Below are 13,356 nucleotides of genomic sequence, written 5' to 3'. Positions count from 1 at the left end.
CCTCTCTAATCTCCCTCAGCATTTCTATGTCAGTATCGCTGTCCTGGTCAGGAGGTCGGTAATATATCCCTACTGCTAATTTCTTATTATTGGAGCATGGAATTACTCTCCATAGCGATTCTGTTGAACATGTTGATTCATTTAATATTTTTATTTCATTTGATTCTACATTATCTTTCACATACAGTGCCACTCTGCCACCCACACACCCTGCTCTATCTTTCCAATATTTTTTATATCCCGGTATGATCGCAGATGACATGAAGCTGGGGGAGAGGTAGATACTCTTGAGGGCAGAGATAGGGTCCAGAGTGACTTAGACAAATTGGAGGATTGGGACACAAGAAATCTGATGATATTCAACAAGGACAAGTGCAGAGTCCTGCACTTGGGACGGAAGAATCCCAAGCATAGTTACAAGCTGGGGACCGACTGGCTACGTAGTAGTTCTGCAGAAAAGGACCTGGGGGTTACAGTGGATGAGAAGCTAGATATGAGTCAACAGTGTGCCCTTGTAGCCAAGAAGGCTAATGGCATATTAGGTTGCATTAAGACGAGCATTGCCAGCAGATCCAGAGATGTGATTATTCCCCTTTATATAGCTCTGGTGAGGCCACATCTGGAGTATTGTGTCCAGTTCTGGGCTCCCCACTACAAAAAGGATGTGGATGCATTGGAGAGGGTCCAATGGAGGGCAACCAAAATGATTGGGGGCTGGAGCGCATGACCTACAAGGAGAGACTGAGGGAGTTGGGTCTGTTTAGTCTTCAGAAGAGACGAGTGAGGGGGGATTTGATAGCAGCCTTCAACTTCCTGAAGGGAGCTTCCAAAGAAGATGGAGAAAGGCTGTTCTCAGTAGTGACAGATGGCAGAACAAGGAACAATGGTCTCAAGTTGTGGCGGGAAAGATCCAGGTTGGATATTAGGAAAAACTATTTCACTAGGAGGGTGGGAAAGCACTGGAATGGGTTACCTAGGGAAGTAGTAAAGTCTCCATCCCTAGAGATTTTTAAGTGTTGGCTTGTCAAAGCCCTGGCTGGGTTGATTTAGTTGGGATTGGTCCTGCCTAGGGCAGGGGGTTGGACTTGATGACCTTCTGAGGTCTCTTTCAGCTCTATGGTTCTATGATTCTGTCAATGCACTCCTGCTGGCTGCCCCACTGCTGGCTCCTTTTCCTAAGGCCTCAGGTGTAGGGCTCCCTGCCCTGTTGTTGCCCTGCTAATCCTCCTGTTTCTGGTTTAAACACATCACAAAAGCAAACATTCACTATGCACTCTCATACCTGCAAGAGGTTCTCTTCTTTCCAGCCAAAAACACGGTGCATTCCCAGGCACTTAAACTGCAAAAAATCTGCACAAAACTATGCAACACCCATGCCTTGCTAAGCACAATCTGCTGGCAATGGAATTGGAAACAGCCTAACAGCCTTTCCCAACTAAAACTGAGTAATAATATGTGGCTAGGGTGGGTCCTTTAGTTTGAATAAAGCATTACAGGAAGTCCCTCTCAGAGCCTCACGTTCAGTAGCGGGACCAGAGAGCCCTGTTCCGGAGAGCCTCCCACAGACATGTATTCAGAGTTTTCACACACAACTCTTCACTCACAAGACACCCATTTCAATGAGCAGCTTTGATAGTAGGGTGTACCTTTGTGCACACAGTGGGTTAACTCTTTTGTAGTGGGTCTCTTGCTCTGTAATCTGCTTCTTCCCCTGTCACACAGCAATGATAGACTTGAATTTTTGTGAGGAGATGGGCCTATGTGCACATTTTAGATCACATTTCCTCAAAGCTTGAGGTGGTTTAGATTTGGGATTTTGGTTCAGCCCATTGGTTTGATAAAAGCCAGGCATGAAGTTCACTTCCAAGTTTAAAACAAAAAGTGACTACCAGATCTCAGTCTGACCTCCGGCATATATCACAGACCACCATCCTCCAGGATCTGTATACTATACCCAACTTATTACAACCCTCTGAAGACTAAGCTACTTTGGGCCACAGGTAGCGAAGAGGAGGGAATGAGGAACACAAGTGCCAGGAGGCCCTGCAGTGGCAGGAAACAGATTACATGAGATATACTCGGGTGATCCTGGCTAGCAGCCCATGACGCATGCAGTCATGGGTGGCAGGTAACATAGGCAAGGGAAGGCATGGCCTTCCTGAAAATGCCTATACTCTTCACCAGCTGGCAAGAAGGGCTAGGACTGCAGCGCAGCAGCCCAGCTCCTCAGCCACCTGAGAGAGCTGGGGATGTGGCACATCAGCCCAGCTCGCTGGCCACCTGGGAAAGCAGGGGCTGCATGATAACCCCACTCTATGGCTGGCCAGGAAGGATTGTGCAGCTGCCCCAGGCACTCTGCCCACCTGGGAAGAGTGGGGCCACAGCTTCCCAGCCATCATGCGGCAGTCCAGCTCTCTGGCTGTCCAGGAGGGATCAGGCAGCAGCCCCAGGTGCTCTGGCCACCTGGGAAGGGTGGGGCATGCCACCTCCTGGGACATGGGGGACACTAAAAAATCTTGGGGCAGTAACCTGGGGGGGGGCAGGCATGGCTCCAGAGGGAGAGATTGTGGAAGGGGGCGGGTTGGGCCTTCATTCACTGCCCATGCATGCCACAAAGGAAAGGAAAGAAAAATCCTGACAATCTGACGGGGAGGGCATTACTTGCCTGACCCACATGTGGCCATCAGTTTGACACAGAGCGTGAGAGTAAGAATCAGCCACCCAAGCACCTGAGAGATTTTTCTCAGTTCCATCTTAAAGCACCAGCCCTCTCCATCTGTTATCCCATTTCTAGTAATGGTCTAAATTTTGGAAATTGTTGTACCCCAGATGTTCTGACTCATGGTGGCTTGGGAGCAGATTAAATGAGTAGCTGGGGGGGTGGGGAGACTACACTGGAGGCCCCAGAAAGAGAATGATCAAGTGAGTCTTCCTAAGTCCATCCACAGAATATTGACAGGACACTGAGCCACACCCAATTAACCAAGTTCATTGCCACAGACTTGGCATTTACAGGGGCTGGCTCCTCCTGGTCAATGCCCTGGACCACAGGGTCTTGAGCTTTCCCTCGATGTCAGCCCAGACAGAGGTGGAAGGTGTGGGTGGGGAGGAAGGAGCCTGCCAGCCAGGCTGTTGGTGAGCTGAATGAGCCAACGAGGGACTGGTTCTCTGCACACTACTTGGAGCAGGATGAACCATATCGGTGGGGGACATGAAAGAGCTGAGGGACTGTGGAGGATGAACCAGCAGAGCAGAGAGAGGACACTGAAAGAGGAAGTATACAAAGGGCTAACCTGTGGGCAGCAGAGGTGACACACACCCAGCCACTGCCTGCCCACATTCACCAGCCACCACAATAAGCATCCAGTGCTGGCTGGAAACAGGAGCGGGGAGGATGGAGGCATGCTGGCCAAGAACTGGCATGCAGCAGGGACTGTACTCACAGACTAACAGAAAAGGAGCTGGCCTCCCACATTGCTGCTTTGCCTGACCACCAGTCGTGCACATACACAGCTATGGTGAACACTCACAGCTGGTGATTGGGGCACTGGTGAGCAATTATCCAGCCAGCAATTACTCCCCTCACCAGTACTGATGGGAGGGGAGAAGCAAAATATGAACAATTTGCCCTTTTAATTTTAAGCGTGACACCACAGGAGGGTTGAAATATAGGACTGTCCCTTTAAAAATGGGACATGGGGTCACCTTAGACATACCTCTCAGAAATACCACAGTGGTACTGTTCAGTGCGTCCTAAAGGAAAAATGATCTAATTATTTCATAGTTAACTGGTTCAGTATAGCTTACAATTTTTTCTGCTCTAGGCTAGCTCCATATTTCTACCCACGCCAAGGAATATGGGTCAACATTAGCATATGGCTGAATATACCAATCTATGTAGTCAAGAAGTACAACAGATTACTGTAGCTACAGTATTCTAAAGTGGGGTTCCCACATTCTTCAGTCTCTGATTAAGCTAGAACATAGCAGAAGGCATTTTGTGGTTTTAAAAAGTTGCTTATGAAGCACCTAATAAACTGCTAAAGAACAAGGAACTGGCTGTGTGCAAAGCAGATGTGCAAAGTGCTTTTATTAAGTGTTTCTATGTATAGAATCATAGAATCCTAGGGCTAGAAGAGATCTCAAGAGGTCAGTGAGTCCAGCCCCCTGCCCCAAGCAGGACCAACCCTAACACTAAATCATCCCAGCCAGGGATTTGTCAAGCCGGAACTTAAAACCCTTTAGGGATGGAGATTCCACCACTTCCCTAGGTAACCCATTCCAGTGCTTCACCAGCTTCCTAGTAAAATAGTTTTTCCTAATATCCAACCTAGACCTCCCCCACTGTAACTTGAGACCATTGCTCCTTGTTCTGCATCCATCACTACTGAGAACAGCCTCTCTCCATCCTCTTTGGAACCTCCCTTCAGGAAGATGAAGGCTGCTATCAAATCCCCCCATCCCCCCCACTCTTTGCTTCTGCAGACTAAATAAGCCCAACTCCCTCAGCCTTTCCTCGTAGATCAAGTGCTCCAGCCCCCTAATCATTTTGGTCGCCTTCCGCTGGACCCTCTCCAATGCATCCACATCCTTTCTATAGTGGGGGACCCAGAACTGGATGCAATACTCCAGATGTGGCCTCAACAGTGCTGAATAAAGGGGAATAATCACATCTCTGGATCTGCTGGCAATGCTCCTCTTAATGCAACCTAATATTGCCATTAGCCTTCTTAACTACTAGGTCACACTGTTGACTCATATCCAGCTTTTCATCCACCGTAACCCCCAGGTCCTTTTCTGCAGAACTGCTACTTAGTCAGTCAGTCCCCAGCCTATAACAGTGCTTGGGATTCTTCCGTCCCAAGTGCAGGACCCTGCACTTGTTGAACCTAAACAGATTTCTTTTGGCCCAATCCTCTAATTTGTGTAGGCCTACACTGCAATGTGGGACCTGAGACTTAGTCTTGCAGACAACAAGGGGAAAGGTTAGAAATCAAACAGCCACAATGCTTTATTAAACCTGAGCTCTAGCCTAAAACTTAATTCAGATCTGAACACTTCCCACTTAGAACTAGATTATTTTATTAACTTGTAAACGGGCCCCTCTAATTGGTAGTTCTATACACAATAATAATGACTCATGTATTTTTCAGTGGGAAGGAACCATTGAATTATCCTGTAAATTACACATGCCTTGACTTTTATCATTCCTAGGTGGCTTCATTTATAGAAGTCTATTATAAGAAAGGAAATCAGCATGTTTTTTAAAAACCCCACATAAACAATTGATGAATTAGTCAACGTACAATTTTCCTGGAACACACATATGCTATTACTCATTGCATTGGCTAAGCTTCTTCCCTCATCCCACCCTTGATTTCCTGTTAGGTTTCCCAACTCTTGACTTCATTTCTCAATTAAATCCTTCAAATTTTTTAGAAACTCTGTATTCCTAAGCATTTAATTACTGAAACTGATAGTTTCAAGTGTTATCTGTGCTGCAATTTTTGCAAGTTCAGGATTAATGACCATAAATATGTTGGTAAGCACTTGTTAAATAGATTTGGGTATCAGTGTTTAATAGGAAACTTCCTATTACTCATTGCATTGGCTAAGCTTCTTCCCTCATCCCACCCTTGATTTCCTGTTAGGTTTCCCAACTCTTGACTTCATTTCTCAATTAAATCCTTCAAATTTTTTAGAAACTCTGTATTCCTAAGCATTTAATTACTGAAACTGATAGTTTCAAGTGTTATCTGTGCTGCAATTTTTGCAAGTTCAGGATTAATGACCATAAATATGTTGGTAAGCACTTGTTAAATAGATTTGGGTATCAGTGTTTAATAGGAAACTTCCTTTTCCCCTCAGAGGGTAGGTAGTATTTATGAACTGTTGACACTTTTTCCTATATAGAAAAAAGTGCTATAATATTCCACATAAATGGTTTACATCTTTGGGCACAGAGGCTCTGGGATGTCCATGAGAAGCCAATGTCAGAAGCTGATATCATAGGGGAATGCTTGAAAGGAACTTGAGGACTGGGTGCAGTGACTGTTAACCTGCAAGATGATGTTAGGCCTGGCATAGGTTCATGCTTGCTGTGCTATGGCATCTGCCAGGGGAAAAAAGGGCTCAAAATGATTGTTTGCGGTTGCTTTCATGCAGGGAAGGAGGAAGAAGATAAGTGCATCATGAGAAGCTGACAACATATACCCAGAACCACCCGCAATAATGTTTTTTTTTTCATTGGGCTTTGAGAGACTAACTAGGAATTCAAATAGGCAGCAGGAACTGTAGGATGGTTACTCATAGTGCACTGCTGTTAGAGTTGATGGTAGTCATGATAGTAGTGGGTACATACCCCATTGACCACATGTACTTAGTCAAGACATGCACATTCAGCTTTATAACATCAGATACTAAATGTTGACCTCAATACATGTGACCAATTTCATAATGTAGACATACCCTAATTTGTGGTTTAGTGATCAATGGCTTCCCATAGGTAATAACAACATATCACAGAATCATAGAAGTGTAAGACTAAAAGGGACCTAAATAGGTCATCTTGTCCAGTCCCCTGAACTCAAGGCAGTACGAAATAATAACTGGACTAGACCATCCCTGAAAGGTGCTTGGAAGCTTTTAAGAACAGTTTAGACAATGACAGAGACTCCACAACCTCTCTAGGCAAGTTGTTCAAGTGTTTTATTACATTGATAGGAAGTTTCCCTAATGTGTAAACTTGCTGCAATTTAAGTTCATTGCTTCTTGTCCTATCATCAAAGGTTAAGTTTTTTACTCTCCTCCTTGTAAAAGCCTTTTTACATACTTGAAAGCTGTTATAATGTCCCACCACAGTCTTCTCCAGACTAAACAAACCCAGTTTTTTCAATCTTCCCCCATAGGTCATGTTTTCTAGATCTGTACTCATTTTTGTTGCTGTCCCCTGGATTTTCTCCCATTTGTTCACATCTTTCCTGAAATGCAATGCCCAGAACTGGACACAAAACTCCAGCTGAGGTCTAATCAGTACAGTGTTGAGCAGAAGAATTACTTCACATGTCTTGCTTGTAACACTCCAGCTATTACATTGTAAAATGGTGTTTGGTTTTTTTCCAGTAGTGCTACACTATTGACTTATATTTAGTTTGTGATCCACTATGATCCCCAAATCCCCTTTTGCAGTACTCTGGTATCATCCACAAACTGTATAGTGTATATATCATTGTCTAAATCAATGATGAAGACAACAAACAGAAATGGACTCAGGAGGCCAGGACCAATCCCTGCAGGGCCACTCTTGGTATGTCCTTCCAACCTATCTGTGAATCACTGATAATTACTCTCTTGGAATGATTTTCCAACCAACTAAGCACCCACCTTATAGCAGCTCCATCTAGGCTTTATTTTCCTAGTTTGCTTATGAGCAATAAGGAATGAGGTTCCTACCTCATGTAAATAAGATGATCAGGAAAATAAATACAGTTCAGCCCATGTGTGGAAGATCATCATAGACTTACTTATTTGTTGTTGGGCAGCCCTCAGGAGCACCTTCTTGTGGCAGGCTGTGGCATGACAGACCCGTGTGTGTCAGTTAAGGATGTTAACAAGCTGGGGCACTTGTACATTTCATTGCAAGCTTTGAAATGTACAAGAGTCCCCAGCGGGAGCTCTTGTCCATTTCAAAGTGGAAGCGCCCTCCTGGAGCCTGTGGTCAGTGGGGAACTCAGACTCTGAATCCCCCACTGATCCCAGGCTCCATGCTGTGCTACCAATTTGAAATGCCATGAGGAGCCCGGGGGCTCCCCAGCTGACCGTGGGTTTCCACATGGTATTTCCCCCAAACCCGGGGTCAGTTGGGGAGTCCCCAGCTGATCCTGGGTTCCACAGAAATGCTGCGCAAAGCCAGGGATCAGCTGGGAGTACCCAGCTGACCCCGGGCTCCGCACAGTGCTGCCGCTTTGAAATGCCAAGGCGGTGTTTCAAAGGTGCAGCACCATACAGCTGAGCTGGGGATCAGCTGTGCGGTGCTGCCCCCTTGAGCCCTACCTCAGAGTTTCAAAGCAGCAGCACCACACAGCTGATCCCAGGATCAGCTGTGCAGCGCTGCTGCTTTGAAGTACCCCCTGTTCCTCGCCCTTTGCTGCCCCTATATGATAGAGGCAGCAAAGGGAGGGGTAAATCGACTAGTCAACTGACTATCTGATAAGCATCTGCTTAACATCCTTAGTCTCAGTTTCCTTCCTTCACAGTCCACAGAAGAAGTTGAAACAGGCTTTCTGAGTGTAAATAGCCCTTATGGAGTTAATTTATTATAGAAGAAAGCCTTGTTTACATAAACTATCAGCGAAGACACGTAAAAATAGTACATATGGTAACAGCATCCTCACCACTCCTCAATTCTCCAGTACTTCTCAGCTTGCATTACCCCAGCCTAACTATCATATTTCTCCAACCTGTTTCATTCTCAAATGTTGTTCTAATTCTTGTCTGTAGACATTAGAAGGCTCATGACCACCATAATTTCCCAGCTTTTAGCCTTCTCTGGCCCTTCAGCTTCTGCTCTCTAGAACATAGGTGGCAATAATTTTTGGTGGGCAATGCACTCCAAGATTTTGGTAAGTGGTCAAGGGCTGCACTTTTCTATGGAGGGGCTGCAAAGTCTGGGACTGAGGATGGGTGCGGGAGGGAGCTTGGGGTAAAAGACTGATGTCCAGAAGAGAGTGTGGCATCTCAGAAGGAATTTGGGTGAAGAAGGGGGTTGTGACCTAGGTCAGGAATTGAGGTGCAGGGCTGGGGATGGGTTATGGGTACAGGATAGGATTCTGGCCTGGGGGAAGGGTGTAGAAAGGGGTGCAGGATCTGGGAGGGAGTTGTGATCAGCAGTTGAGGGGGGTGCAGAGGGTTTGGATAGTGACCTGGGGCAGGAAGGGATAGAGGAGAGATTTGGGTGCTAGATGCAGGCTCTGGCCAGCATGCACTTACCTAGGTGACTTCTGGCCAGCAGCCTGGCAAGAACCTCAGGAAGGCTCAAAGTGACTGGCTGTTCCATAAGGTTCTCTGTGCCTTGTGGGGAGGAGGGGCTTCATTCACTGCCCTTGCCCTCAGTACAATCTCTTAGGTCCCATTGGCCAGTTTCCAGTCACTGGGAGTTATAGATTGTGCTGGGGACGGGGACAGCGAGCTAAGCCTCTTCCCCAGTGTGTGTCACAGAGCAGTCAGCCTCTTTGAGTGGCATGGGGATGCTCTGTGCCTGAGAGTCCCAGCAGGATGGGCTGGGTTGAAAGGCTTGGAAAATCTGGCCCATGGGCTGTATCTTCCCTTCCTCTACTCTAGCATCAAGGGCCAACAGACACCTCTATTGCTATAAATGGGAAGGTGACTCCTGCCTTCTTTGGCTGGGGATACCTGACTTAGGAAAGATACGCAGGATAGTCCATCCACTGATTTCAGAGCCTTCAGCCTTTTTCATCCTCTCAACATAATTCTTCCTCAGGAAGACTCACCCACTAACTTCCTTGAAATTCCTCCCTCTTTCCAGAGAGGTCTGCAAAGAGCTTTCCACAACTTTCCCTGGAGACCTCTTCCTCCAAACTCCTCACTCTCTCCAGGATCATCCCTGATTCTTTATAGCTCTCACCACATGCTTCCCCACCCACTCAACTGGCTAACATGGGAGCAGCAGTTCTGGCACAGGGGCACTGGACCTGCTGTATTATCTGTAGCCAGCAATTCTGAGACACCATTGCTTTGTTTTTTCTACTATGTAGTGACAGCTGAGCAACTTGCACTGCTGAGATACTGGAAATTCTTCATGCTAGTGCTAACCAGAGGATCAGTGCCAAGAGGAGACTAGAGGATCCTCCTGGAATTCCCTATTCCTGGCACAGCAAAGCTCTCACAATATTTAAAATTATTTTAAATACATATTTATTTATTGCCTTAAGGGGTTGCCCCAGTGCAACGTGTAAGACAATCTACATTTGTCTCTTCTCCCTGCTACTTTTAAAGTTACTCAGGTATTCATCACAAGCCTTTGTTCTTCACCACGCTGGCATCCAATAAACAGAGCGGTGAGCCCATGGCTGGTGTTATAATCGCTAACTGCAAAAATCCAAATCTTGTTACCTCTTTCCCTCAAAAAACCAAAACCACCATGCTTTATGAACAGGAAGCCAGATTTTTTTTTGCCATCTGTACAGTCATGTGGTGAGAGAGGGCTGGGGTAGTTCTCTCTCTCTGTGTCAGTCTGAATACTGAACCCCTCATCCTAGCCCCACCATTTTATTTTCCAAAAACCAAAAATTAATTGAGTTAAGGATCTGAAGAACACCAAGTAAATCTTCTAGTCAGGATATAATCCTCACTCTGAAACTGTGACAATCCATGCTTGCTCATGACAGCTCCTTTGAATATTATTTTGCATATAGACTTATAGACACCCAGGCATTTCTATGATAGGGATTGACATAAACTATAGCCAATAAAATCACAGGTCCCTAAGCATTTTGGAACATGCAACCCTGTTTTATTTTGATACTCCTTGCACTGGCTCCTACTAAAACATTTCAAGTTGATTCTTTAGCATCAGTAGACAAAGGTGACTTTGTGCAGGACTGCCTCATCATGGATTATGGCATTAACTTGCTCAAAGACCTTTGTACTGGTTGGTTTCCAAGGGAGTGTCAACACTGCAGTTAAAATGACAAAAGACTTTTTCAAGAATCTCCTAAATTGTCTATGAAAATGAACTCTTAAATAATTAAGTGCTACTATTTTCTTTCTAAGAGATGGATTCATGTTATAATGCTAAGATTATCAACATAGTCTTAAAATGTATTATTAATCTTAGCTCTTAATATTGCTGTATTTAAAAACTTGAACCCCTGTTAATCATGAGAGATAGTGTGTTTTTCATTTCTTCCAAAAGGCTTATTCCTGGTAAGTTTGTGGGAATATACACTGTGTGTGTGCAAACAGAGTACACTGAGTACGAATGTATATACCTCTGAGGTGGCTAACGTACACTCCACAGTCACCTTCAATAGAGATGAGGACTGTGGAAAGAACAGATGCAAGCATAAAATGCTCTTTCTGGAGCCAAGCAGCCTGGCAACTTAAGAATGAAGAGCATAGGATGAGGCCCATAGACACTGTGGGTCACTTCTCTGTATCACATACAAAGGCAGCTACAAACTTCACTTTTGCAGCTCTTTGGTTTCTATGTGTCTCACATGTTCAGCTCCTGCTGCATCTGCTAATACTTCCTTATGTGAAATACCAGAGTTAGATCGGGTCTGGATTTCAGATTCAACATGTTGCACATTTGGTGATTCTGCTTTGACACGTAACGTTAGTGGGAGTTGAAAGGAGAAGAGCTGCTTGATAGTGTCAGATACAACCAGTTATCTCAGGATCAGCCCAACAAGCAGCAATGTTGCTATTCATTCAGAGACAAGAGATTCAATCCCTTAAATTTTCAGAGTAACAACTTCACAAATAGCTTTTAGAGTGGAACTCTGTTTTAAGTAGATGGAATATTTGGAACACAAAAATGTAAGACCCCAATGATCAGAAGTTTTGAGCTATTCAGGTAATGGGTTTTGGCATGGCCCATGTACTGGGATAATGGTCCATCTGTAAAATAGGAAGAGATCTATGAATTCCAAACCCCAGTATTTCTGGGTGTTCCAATGAGGGATTTTGGTTTGGGCCCATCTACAATTATAAAGGGTGAATTTGAGCAACTTCCCTCCCCCCGTAATAGTTATGTGTAATTGTGGCATGCATAAAGCAGTTAACTCCCCAAATTATGTATCTGCATAGAAGCCAAATCATTGTTCAACATAGGCAGAATGAGCTCTACTAAATGGGTTCTTGCTATGGCAAAAGGGAGATTATTTCCCTGAAATGATACGTTCTAATTCTATTGGTTACTTAAGTAGTTAAACAATAGTGCAGAAGATTTTCAATTCTTGTGTGAAAAACCCTAAAACAAAGCCAAACATCTTGATAAATTGTATCTGTGGTGATGTCTCTATTTCCTTTACATTGGTGTTATCTATTTTTTGCTTCTTAAAGCAGTTTGGAACTATAGCTAACTGTAGCTGATGATTTAAAGATTTCAAGTCACAAAGAATCTAAGATTTGAGGACTTCAATAACTCAGACTAAGATTATAGGCCTGCTACAGGAGTGGGGGCCGGGGGGTGCAAAAGGGAGGAAAAGGTTCTGTGCCCTGCAATATGCAGGAAGTCAAACTAGATGATCAACCCCTATAGCAGCACACAGAATACATCTATAGCAAGGTGTTTGGTTTGGAAGTTTCCTGCTGGATTGCCCTCAGGAAATCACAGATTAATCTGTCCAAACTTGCTTACATTTGTACATTCCTATTGACATGCTTTGGAAATGCCTTTAAAAAAGAAATCAGCTTGCTGTCACTGTGCTATCCTATATGCAAATATGAAAACATCTCCAGCCCATTCTACTAGTCCCATTTCACAGCTGTATCTTCAACATTTCACTGCCCATTACCTAAACAGAACTCACCTATGATCTGCCACAGAACCTCTGTCTAAAGGGTTCTGTGGGGGGTCTGGTTCTTTGGAGACAAGGAAGTTATTTTAAAGTTGCATTTTCTACACATTTTTTTTCTACTAGTTCCTGGATTCTTTGCTTTGCTTCTGCTTTTAACACTTCAGCAGAAAGTGATGTCCCATTGCCTGACCACCAGGTTTCTGATCCTGACCAGTGAAAAACTTCATGTGAATTAAAAAAAAAAAAGAATAAAACTGAGACTCACTTGAGAGGAGGAGACCTCTGGAGAGCGCTGGGCTATAATTAAGTATGCTGAGGTGTAGCAGCCGAGATCTTGTCTGCTCAGCTCCTGACTCAGTCTGGCTGGCTAGGCTGACCTCCTCCCCACTCTGAGCAAGGCGGTGAGTGAGAGAGTCTGGAGGAGGAGGGGGAGGAGACTGTGCTTCCTGCTGCCCTTGCTGGTACCACTGCAGAGGAGTGAGACTTCCAGCTTCCTCCTATCTCACTCGCTTGGAGAACACAAGAACAAAAATACATAGTGAGGTGTACAAATCAATCACAAAGACATACAACACACACTGCACAATAGGCACAACAGCTGTTCAAACCTCCACAAACACACCAGCAGTCACAGACACAAAGCATAGACAGGTTCAGCACATACACTTAAATCATATACACAGGGGGACACACAAAGCATACTGAGTATTGTTTGTATTGCAGTGGCTCAGGTACATAAACACTATGGAAGACAGTCCATGCAAGATTCTGTAGAGGCCAGAACCTGGGTCTGTGGGTTACCCATCACTTCTAC

General features: G+C 44.8%; 1 protein-coding gene across 1 annotated transcript in view; it reads right to left on the bottom strand.

Moving 5' to 3' along the window:
- Positions 1–13,068, bottom strand: part of GPR68 (G protein-coupled receptor 68) — a 30,188-nt gene extending 17,120 nt beyond the window's left edge. Inside the window, exon 1 of the mRNA XM_006135506.5 lies at positions 12,808–13,068. The gene's annotated coding sequence lies outside the window, so the exon portion shown is untranslated. The remainder of the gene's footprint in view (positions 1–12,807) is intronic.
- Positions 13,069–13,356: the final 288 nt, after the last annotated feature.

Source organism: Pelodiscus sinensis, chromosome 5, assembly GCF_052426305.1.
Source record: "Pelodiscus sinensis isolate ZL-2025 chromosome 5, ASM5242630v1, whole genome shotgun sequence".
NCBI lineage: Eukaryota > Metazoa > Chordata > Testudines > Trionychidae > Pelodiscus > Pelodiscus sinensis.
This window is presented reverse-complemented; position numbering and strand designations above follow the sequence as displayed.